General features: G+C 50.6%; 1 protein-coding gene across 1 annotated transcript in view; it reads right to left on the minus strand.

The window, feature by feature from the left end:
- CTPS1 (CTP synthase 1) overlaps positions 1-1,267 on the minus strand; it is a 29,339-nt gene extending 28,072 nt beyond the window's left edge. Inside the window, exon 1 of the mRNA XM_038557723.1 lies at positions 1,158-1,267. The gene's annotated coding sequence lies outside the window, so the exon portion shown is untranslated. The remainder of the gene's footprint in view (positions 1-1,157) is intronic.
- Between the last annotated feature and the right edge of the window lie 9,392 nt (positions 1,268-10,659).

Raw genomic sequence — 10,659 nt, forward strand, 5'->3', positions numbered from 1 at the left:
GGTGAAGGCCATCTACAGAAAACAGAAGTAGGGCCAAGAAGAGAGATAGGGAGATGGTGGGAAAGGCGGAAAGGGAGGACGGGAACACGGTGGGAAATAAGCTGGAAATGTAAGCAAGGGACCAATTCATTTGGAAACCTGAAGGTCCTATCTGAACTTCACTCTGAAGGCAGTGGACACATCAGGGAGTTCTCAAGCACAGACGTAACATAAATCAAGATGCTTCAGAGGCCGCTGGCTGGCTGGCTGGCTACCTAGGTAGAGGAAGCAACTCTGCATCTCCAAGTTGTGAGTCTGGGCCCCCCCAATGGGTGTAGAGACTACTTAAAAATAAGAAAATCTTAGATAAAAAATGCACAGGGGAATTCAACAAAGATGGAAAGAAAGAAAAAAAAAGAAAGAAAGCTTTTTTTGGTTAAATTGGTGTTTGAGAGCCACCTCCTGCCCTAGCACTTTGTGCACTGAGACCCATCGGGTTGCTCCGAGCTGCCTGACGCCCCGGGTCCTTACAGCTGGTAAAAATGGGGTGAGAATGCCCCGCATGGGCGGTCACCGGGGCGGCCCAGGGCTGGGCGTTACGACGAGCGTGCACCTAAGCGGGCCACGCAGACGTGGTGAACTTCTGCAAAACGCAGCAGGTCCGCCGCGGGGCAGCGGGGGCCGCACCCTGAGCCCGGAGCGCGGGCGCTGCAAGGCCCCTCGGCCCGCGGGAGTCGGGGCGCGCCGGGGGCGCCGAGGCCGGGCCACCGAGCCCATCCCCCGCGCGGCGGCGCCTCCGGGACCCGGGGCGCCCCCCGGCCGGGCCGAGGCCGTGCTCCCGGCCGCCGCGAGCGCTCGGGCAGGGCTGGGCGCAGGGGCTCCCTTGCGCCCCCCGCCCCCGCGCCCCCCGCGCCCCCGCGCCCCCCGCGCCCCCGCTCGCCCGCGGCGCCCGGCCACGCGGCCCCGCGCGCGGGAGCCGGCTCCTCGCCGGCCCGGCCGCCCGCCCGCCCCGCTCGGCGAGGCACGCAGCCCATTGGCCAGGCCCGCGGGGCACCCCTCCCTGATTGGCGCGAAGCCCCGTCTGTCCGCCGGCGGTGTGGCCGTCCCGCGCGGCGCTCGGCGGGCGCTCGCCGCTTCCCGCCCGGGAGAACGGCTCCCCTGGCCCGCAGGCAGCCTACCTGAGGCCGGCTCGCAGGCCTGCCGTCGGCGGGGGCGCTGGGCGAGGGACGCGCGGGGCCGCGGGCAGCCAGTGAGCCGGCGCCGCCGCATGCGCCCGGCAGTCTCTCGCGGGGGCGGGCTCCGGGCGCTGCGCACGCAGGGCGGGGGGCGGGGCTGGCGCGCGGGCCCTCCCCCGGGGCGGGGCCTGCGCCGGCCCGAGTGCGCAGGCGCGGGCGGCCGGCTCCTCGGCCCGGGGGCGGGGCGCGGGCGGGGCCGGGGGGCGGGGCCGGGCGGGGCGGGGCGGGGCGGGGCCGGGCGGCGCCGCTGCCTCTCTGGCGGGGGAGGCTCTCCGACCTGGCAAGGCTGTCGCCGGGCTCCTGCAGCCTCCCAGGCGAGGCTAGATGGTCCCGCCGCGTCTCTGAGCCGCCCGACCCCGTGAGCACTAGGTTCACGGCTGCCGGTCGCGGGCCCGCAGCTCATCTCTGCGGCCACGCCGCGCCACGCCACGCCCTCGGGACCGGGGACCGGGGACCGGGGACCGGGGACCGCGGCAGTGTCACCGTCCCACCCACCCCCGCTGGCCTCTGAATGCAAAAGCCTGGAAGGAGGACGCCCGGGCGCTCACTGCTTCCCCGCAGCTGGCTTCCCGTGCAGCTGCACCCGACCTGAGGGCGGCCGCTTTCGGCGGAGAGGGCTCCAGAGACGGGGTTCCCGCCGGCTGACGCTCATTGAGCACCCCCTGAGTGCCCCACGCTGGGCCGGGCTCCAGAGGACCCCGTGTCCTGGGTGTGACGACGGAGTGGGGCAAAGCGATCAGCTAGTTGCACGTCATCGTGATTCCCAGAAGTTCTTGCTGCTGGAGTGCCCAGCGCGGGAACTGACCGAGCCTGGTGGGGGTCGGGGATGCAGGCAAGAAAGTCTTCCCTGAAAAGGTAGTTCAAAGCTGACAACTGACATTTACTGGCAACGAAAGGGAAGGGAGAGGTTGGGAGTGAGAATGAGTGAGGCAGGAGGTAAAGCATGTGTAAAGGCCCTGAGGCCCAGAAGAGCCCAGCACAGCTGCATGGGAAGGCCAGCGTAGCAGCATTGGAAGAGCCAAAGGAAGAGAGATTATGAGACCAGACTGGAGAGGCGGGCGAGGCCTGGCCATACCATGCAGAGCATTATATAGTCCAAGTGACGGATTTTCTCTGTCCTACAGGCAGTGGAAAGCCATAGAAATTTTTTTGAGGAGGGGATTTTGTTTTTCTTTCGAATGGCGAACACATGCAGATGGTTAATTTTTTTGCCCCTCCAAACACTACACCAGATATACTCGAAAATCTCACCTCTGTACCCCAACGTTCCCGTTTTCTTCCCTAGAAGCAATTTGTCACAAGCTCTTGTAATCTTCATTGAAAGATTCAAACGGAAGGTGTGACATGATCACGTTTGTTTTCAGGAAAACGGCTCAAACAAATGGTTTCCAAGGAACCAGTTAGGAGCCTTCTGCAGTGGCCCAGAGAGAGCTTCTGGCTTCTTCCAAATCTGGATCACCATTGCTCCTACCCTGCCAAGCTACCCAAGCTGCACTCAGCTCCAAATCGAAAACATGCTTGGGATGTGTTTGAGGATGTGCTATGGCCACACATTCTTTCGAGAAGCATTTGGTGTTTATCTTAGCGCTGGGACATGATAGACACTGAGAACATACCCGCTGAAGTAATCGAGATGCTGTAGGAGACACGAGCACGAGCCACGCTGTATTCGAGATCATCAGTTTACCCTTTCCTTGCTTGCCTCGAACCTCCACCTTCTCCTCCCCGATGCTCTTTCTCAGCAGTGGTCTTGCTTCCTATTCCACTGAAAAATAGAAGCCATCAGGAGAGGCCCCCTGAGCTCCCACTGCCGTGTCCCCCAGCCCCCTTCTATCTGCACGAGCTCTGGCTCTCCCCGGCGCTGTGGACAAACTATCCCCATAGTTGTCTTCTCCTCAACTCAGGAAGGTCACCCTGGTGATTCTCCCCTTGTGCATCAGCAGTCAGGTCCCCCCCCTCCCCCGGATCATTTCCACTAGCATGATGCCATTTCTCCCATCTTAAAAGCTCTCTCTTAACTGTACATAATTCTCTGGCTACCCCTCATGTCTCTGTGTCCCTTTTCAGCAGGGCTTCCAGAAAGTGCTGTTTGTACTTGTTGCCTCTGGTCTCCTCCCTGTCTCTGGGACTCATTCACATCAGGCTATTGCTCACGAAATTCCAATGAAACTGGGCTTGTCGAAAATTAACCTCTGTGTTCCCAGACCTCTGGAGTCCAGGCTAGACTCACAAGTCCTGGGTAAAGATGCCAGTGTGGCTGTACTTGCACAGTGTGAGAGTGTGTGTGTGTGTGTGTGTGTGTGTGTGTGTTTGAGCTGCTCTCCTCCCCCAGCCCTGAGCTCACAGACTCCCTGGGGGCTTGTGGGTGCAGCTGCACTGCCCCCAGATCCTGCTCCTAAACTGAACACTTCCTAACAGCATTTGTCACAACTAGTTACTCCCTCCTTAAAACATGTTCTTGGGGCACCTGGGTGGCTCAGTGGTTGAGCGTTTGCCTTTAGCTCAGGGCATGATCCTGGGATCCCATGATCGAGTCCCACATCGGGGTCCCTGCAGGGAGCCTGCTTCTCCCTCTGCCTATGTCTCTGCTTCTCTCTCTTTGTCTCTCATGAATAAATAAATAAATAAATCTTTAAAAAAAAAACTGGCTTCTAGGAAACCACTTTTTCTGTTTCTCTTCTATTTCATAGGGCTCTCCTTCTGGGTGCCCCTTCCTAGAGCCGTTCGTGTTCCTGACCTGTAAACATTGCTATGCCCCAGGGCTCAAAAGATGCCGTCTCCATCTGTAATCATTCTCTACATGATCTCATCCCGATTTTAAGTACCATCTATACTCTGATGACTCCCACATTGGTATTTCCAGCCTGGACCTGTCTCCTGAACTCCAGGTTTGGGGCTCTTCTAAGCATGAAAGTCACCGGCTCGAACAAACAGGCACCTTGTCTCCAGCTAGGATAATTCTGCAATACTGGCTCCTGCTCTAGAGCTCCCACTGGGAGGCCTAAACCAGGGGGCAGCAAACTGTCTGAAAGGGGCCTGATCATAAATATTTTAAGCTTTTAGGGGGTCACAGAGTCACAGCTACTCAATTCTGTCTTCGTAGCACAAAAAGTGTCATCCCTGAACAAAAGAAACGCCACCAAAATGGAAATAGATCTGAAGGCCACAGTTTGCCAACCCCTGAACTAAACACACCCCTCGTCTTGACTAGCTCCTTCGCTGCCCTGTGCTGCCTCCCCCTTATGGGTTTCACTTGTGAGCATTGCTCAAGTGAAAAGTGAGCATTCCCTTACACAAGAACCCCATCTCAGTCTTGATTTCTAGGGAACGGGATCTAGGACAGCGCCTCTCCTACAGGTCCTCCCACGGGGCGCTCACTGCTTCCCTAAGACATTTATTCAGCCGGGTGCTGAAATTGCTCATCTACTTGGACGTCTCCTCCCCACCCGATTGTAATCTCTTTGAGACTGCTTCACATTTCTGTGTCTCAGATCCCTTATCAGACATAATTCCCATTCACCTTTTAATAACTTTAATTCCCACTACTACCCTGTGATGCAAATGCCATCCTTATCACTACATCCCACGTGACACGAAACTGGGAGTGAAAAGTAAAAATGCCCTCCTGAGAGCACATATGAAGGTTCACTTTGACTCCTTTCTGTTCAGCCCCCCTTCCTCCCCCCCCCCCCCCCCCCCCCCCCGCCCATCACCAAATCTTGCTAATTGTTTCCCCACCAAGGCTCCTTGGAGTGACTTTCTTTACTTTCACATCAATATGCTGTCACCCTGGCCGAGTGTTCTAGTATATTACCTGGGTGAGGGCCGCCTGGGTGGCTCAGTTGGTTAAGCATCTGCCTTTGGCTCAGGTCATGATCCTGGGGTCCTGGGATCGAGCCCCACATTGGGCTCTCTGCTCAGGAGGGAGCCTACTTCTCCCTCTCCTCCTGCCACTCCCCCTGCTTGTTTTCTCTCTCTCTCTCTCTCTCTCTCTCTCTAATAAATAATAATAATTTTAAAAAAACATTATCTGGGTGAGCTGCGGAGGAGGACGGAGCCCACAACTGCTGACTTAAATTTGTATAGTTTGCCCAGATGGGGGCTACTTATACTAAAATAAAAAGGTTGTTTTAGTTTTTAAAAAATACATAAATTGTACAAAATTCAGAAGGCAAAAAGAAACACACAGTAAAAGCTTTCCCCACATACCTATTCCCCGGCCACCTGGTTTTCCTCCCAGAGGCAACCAGTATTACCAGTTTCTTATTTGTCTTTCAAGAGATACTCTGTGCATAGTCTGTATCCTCTCTTATTGGCTATATATTATTTTCATACAATTGTGATATGCTGGATTTTCCTCACTTGAGCCAGTTTTCTTTAATGATGGTTAGTGAATTACGTGGTTATACCCTCACTTGGACATGAACAGATTAAAAGCTCTGTGTGTGTGTGTGTCTGTCTGTGTGTAAGATACGAGTGAAAAAAATGAGGCAAAGAGGAAATTAAGGTAGGAACTTTTTCTCCTCAGTGGCACTCCACTGCCTTCAAGATAAAGTCAAAACTGTAATTTGATTTAATGAGGCTGCCCACAAACTGGCCTCAGTTTACCTCACCAGCCATATGACCCACCCCATGCACTTGTCATGCTGGACTCTTTCAGTTGCCTGAATATGCCATTTATTCTCTTTCCCACATCTGGATCTTTGCATAGACCTCTGTTGGAAAACCCCCTTCCCTTTGCCTTACTAATGTCACATTGCAGCTTGGCCTTCACTTGCCCAGGTAACTTTCCTGGACAGCCTTCCTCCCCCAAGCTGGGTCTAGCACTTCTCCATTTCTTCTCTTGCTGCCTGGACCTCTCCAAGCACAACACCTACGAGTCGTGTTTTGACAGTTCATTTCCATGTCCAGATCTCCCCCTTACCTACAAGCTCTTGAACTGTGGGACCTGTTTATGTGATTTACTGGTATATGCCCAGTGCCTAGCTGGTCCCAGCACATGGTGCACATTTGGAAAATATTTTTCCCCTACAAATAAATGAATCTAGAAATTAAATTAGATCCCAAATCCTATAAGCTTTCTAGAGGTGAGTCACAAATTTGACTTTTACTTCCCAGCAGCCAAAATGAAAAGGGTCAATATGATTTATAGAACACCGTACAATAGTTGCTCAGAAGAAATATAACCCTTCGCTACCCCCCTAGAGCCTCCTATTGGCACCCGTAAGGGGCCCCTACACTATTTTTCCCTGGTCGCATTTATCAAAAATATAACAACTGATGGGGTAATTAGTTATTTGATGTGTGTCTTCTCTACTAGACTGTATTTCATCTAGGAGTGTATCCCAGCACCTCTCACATTGCCTGCAAGTAGTAGGTGCTCAGTTAGTGTTTCCCAAATGAATTAAAAGGACTTTTATTTCTGTAACTAAGATCAGAAATCAATTTCTTCTCAGAGTCTTCATGGAGAGGACGCAGGATATGTAATGCATGGATAAAATGTCTCAATCACACCCATACAGCAGACCTCTGGTCACAGGGCTCCTCCCTAGAATGATTCTCAATAAGGGCTGATGGCAGTGCCGCAAAGTGCAGTTCAGGCAAAGCAGCTCTGCTGAGAGCCAACAGGATGCCAAGAGTATGCACTGGGCGGGGGGGGGGGGGGGGGGGGGGGGGGGGGAGAAGCCACTGGAAAACCTGGCTTATTCAAAAGTAAATTATGAAGCCTCTTCTCGTGCTCATCTATGAAGAAAGTTCTCGAACCTGAGTGCTGGGTAGATTGAAAGGGGCAATGATTACACTCTGAGAGAGACATGGAACAAAGCTATTCATGTTACAATCAAAGGCTTTCAACAGTTACTTGAGCTTGGGGTAAAATTCATATCTACCTCAGAATTAATTGATGTCCTTCATGAGAATATGATGGGATGTTATAATCTGATGGAGACATCTGTCTCATATAGGGCATATAATAATATGCATTAGTACTATATATAATCCTATGCTATGATCATACACTAGTACCTCAATAACACGTTTAGGGAAAAACATAGTAAAAGACAAAGAAAAAAACACCTTATATGTTATTATGCAAGCATAATAATGAATTCTTAGTGGACAAATACGTTTACACAGCTGACATCACCACCTATCCCAGATTCAGAAAGATACTTCTGATTTCTTGGAATTTTACTCTTTATTCTTTTTAAGAAAAGTAATGTGTTATGTGTGTAAGTGAATGTCATTTTGTTTTTATATTCATATAAGACTTTCAATGCAAATAAATAGGCAGAGAAGAAAGTGACTACTTTTTCAGACCATATATTTTGACTTTTGGGTTCAGAGAACATGGCAAGCAGGACTCATTTCCAGTCTCCTCACCGTTTAGCACCCCTCCCAGCTCCCCATGCTAGTTGATTGCTACTCCTCTGATCTACAGAGCACGCTGTAATGGAATTCATCCATTTCAGCATTTACCACATTATACTGAGATTATCTGGATTTGCTTCTCTCTAGACTGAGAAAAAAAAAAAACGGCCTTTTTTCAGCTGCAGTAGCTGCAGGAAGGGGTGGCAAAGCCTCCCTCAAGCTTCAGAAGCCCCCCCGGAACCACCTCAAACATCTAATCTACCTAAAAAATCTGCACTCGTTGTGCAAACAGAGCTTCAGAACAAGCTCCCACCACTTGTTTCCAACCAAACTGCGGCCCTTACACCCTTTCAGTATGAAAACTCTAGAGGCAGAGCGCTCTGTCCACAGTGCCTAGCAGAGTGCTTGGCACATAGCAAGCCCTCAATAGACATTTGACGAGCTGAATTATGAAATTAACCTTGTGATGTTCAGTTTTCTCATGGTGTGGCCTTTCCCCACCTATTTGTTCAAGACAAATGAGTGTTATTGCAAGAAAACCAATTATACTTCAGTTGGGAAGACACCATGAAAGCAACTTCAGCCCAGCTCAGTAATCCAAGGGACTCAAATGTTTCCAGGCAGTGTTGCCTCAAGGTGTTTTGTGGACTGAGAATCACTAAGGGGGTCAATATGTCAATATTCTCCAGACTCTCACTGGGCATCTAGCATTCTCCCAGCTGCCACAGAGTTGAGTGACTTAATCAATTGGCACAAAGAAGATGGACAGTCAGGAGCTTGAGAGATTTAGAAAGATTTGCATCCAGGAAGCACTCAGTGGAGCCATATATGTGTATAAAACTCCATAGTTATAATTTCAAGTTCTGAGGCCAGGCTCCAGACATCTGTATCTCGATCTCTCAAAGAGATCTATTTCAGTCTCTAAGAACAACTCCTGCCTTTAGTGCCAGGATCACTTGAAAGGCACCTTTTAAACCTGGGGGGAAATAGGGACAACTCATGTAGATCTCCAACAACTCCCACGTTTGCATAATTAACACTTCGATTCCTGTAGCACATGATGAGAGTTTTAAAAATGATTCAACCTTTTAAAATACCTGCATTCAACACACATTTAGCTAATCTGATCTCAAGGAGGTATGGGGGAAACACCCATATGTTTGTGGGTTTAAATAACTGGAAAGATGGATGAGGCTGATATGGTAGGTAGAAGTGATGTTATTCTGGAAGAAGAAGTTTGGGGCTGAGTTATTGTTTGTTTGTTTTTTAACTTTATTTTGGGGAGTCCATTTGGCTCTGTCAGAAGAGCATGAGACTCTTGGGTGCCTGGGTGGTTGAGCATCTGCTTTCTGCTCAGGTTGTGATCCCAGGGTCTGGGGATCGAGTCCTACGTCAGGCTCTCCGAGGGGAGCCTGCTTCTCCTCTGCCTGTGTCTCTGCCTCTCTCTGTGTCTCTCATGAATAAATAAAAAAAATCTTAAAAAAAAAAAAAAAAAGAGCATGAGATTTTTCATCTCAAGCCCTACATTGGGTGTAGAGATTACTTAAACAAATAAATAAAACCTTTAAAAATATCTTTTAAAAATTATATTTTGTATAACATACTTACAAAAAATTGTAAAGATCATAAATGTACAACTTGATGTATTTTTACCTATTGACCACATCCATGAAACTAGCACCCAGACTAAGAAACAGAACATTACCAGCACCCCAGAAGGCCCCCTCGTTCCCCTCTAGCTACCAGTTCTATGTCCCTCAGCCCCCACCTCCTCTGCAAGACCACCACCCTGACTTTTGACAAGACAGATTAGTTTTCTCCGGGCTCTTTTTAAAGCTAAACTGGGAATAATAGGCTCCTCTACCAAAGCTCTTATTTTTTTCAAGAATCAACATTTTGTTTGGCTCCTTTAAGTTGTAGCTGTCTCCTCTCTCCCCCCTCCATGCCAGATCCTCTTCCTTTTTAGGTAAACAAGTCATCTTCCTCTGTTTCCTTTTATGCAAACAAAGCAAAAAAGTCAGCAAAATAAACATCTATTTCATTCATTCACTGACGCCTGTATTGGCCTCCCCCATGTGCCAGGCACTGTCCCAGGGGCCTGGGTCACAAAACAATTACCATACCGAGGTCAGGATAGGATTGGGGGAAATGGAGGGGCACCTTACGCAGCCAGATGTCAAAAAAAACTTTCCAGAGCAGCATCTCTAAGGCTGGCGAGGTGGGGGACGGAGGGGTCAGAGGAGGGCCTCACGTGCTGTCACAGATCCTGGTAGGAAGCTGTGAATGGCTGGCTCCCTGCGAAGGCCTCAGTGGTGAGAAGACTTCGGGGTTACAACACTAGATTGAACAAACACGCCAAACTTTCCCTCCCCACTGAAGAAACCTCATTAAAACTACAATACAGAGGGGCGACTGGAGGGCTCTGCTCGTCAAGCATCTGCATTCAGCTCAGGTCAAGATCCTGGGGTCCTAGGATCGAGCCCCACATCCTGCTCAGGGAGGACCTTGCTTCTCCCTCTCCCTCTGCCTGCCACTCCCCCTGCTTGTGCTCTCTCTCTGTCAAATAAATAAAAAAACTTTATTTAAAAATAACTCCACTAAAGAAAAGTTTTTAAAAACACATTAATCCAGGGGCACCTGGGTGGCTCAGTCGGTTAAGTGTCTGACTCTTGATTTTTGGCTCAGGTAATGAATGATCTCAGGGTCATGAGATCGAGCCTCCCTCAGCCCTGGAGCCCACTTCAGATTTCTCTGCCTCCCTCTGCCGTTTGGCCCTCCCCACTCCACCCCCGAAAATAAATAAATCTTTAAAAAATACAAATAAAAACCCGTTAATCTGTATAAAGGCAGGAGAGCAGGAGAGATGATGGGGCGCGGTGGGCTGGCGGGGAACTTTGGCAGCAAGAAATCAGATGACTGAGTGAAAACCTAAGAGACTCAAGGAAGCTGAGAGCCCAGCTAGTGGGGGAAGCATCGAGAGTCACCTTGACTTGCTGAGGCTCCAGGGATTTGCTATGGGAATTAGACTGTCAGGGGAGCTAGGGAAGTGAAGGCCCTGGGTGGGGAGACTGGGGTG

Source organism: Canis lupus, chromosome 15 (genome assembly GCF_011100685.1).
Source record: "Canis lupus familiaris isolate Mischka breed German Shepherd chromosome 15, alternate assembly UU_Cfam_GSD_1.0, whole genome shotgun sequence".
NCBI lineage: Eukaryota > Metazoa > Chordata > Mammalia > Carnivora > Canidae > Canis > Canis lupus.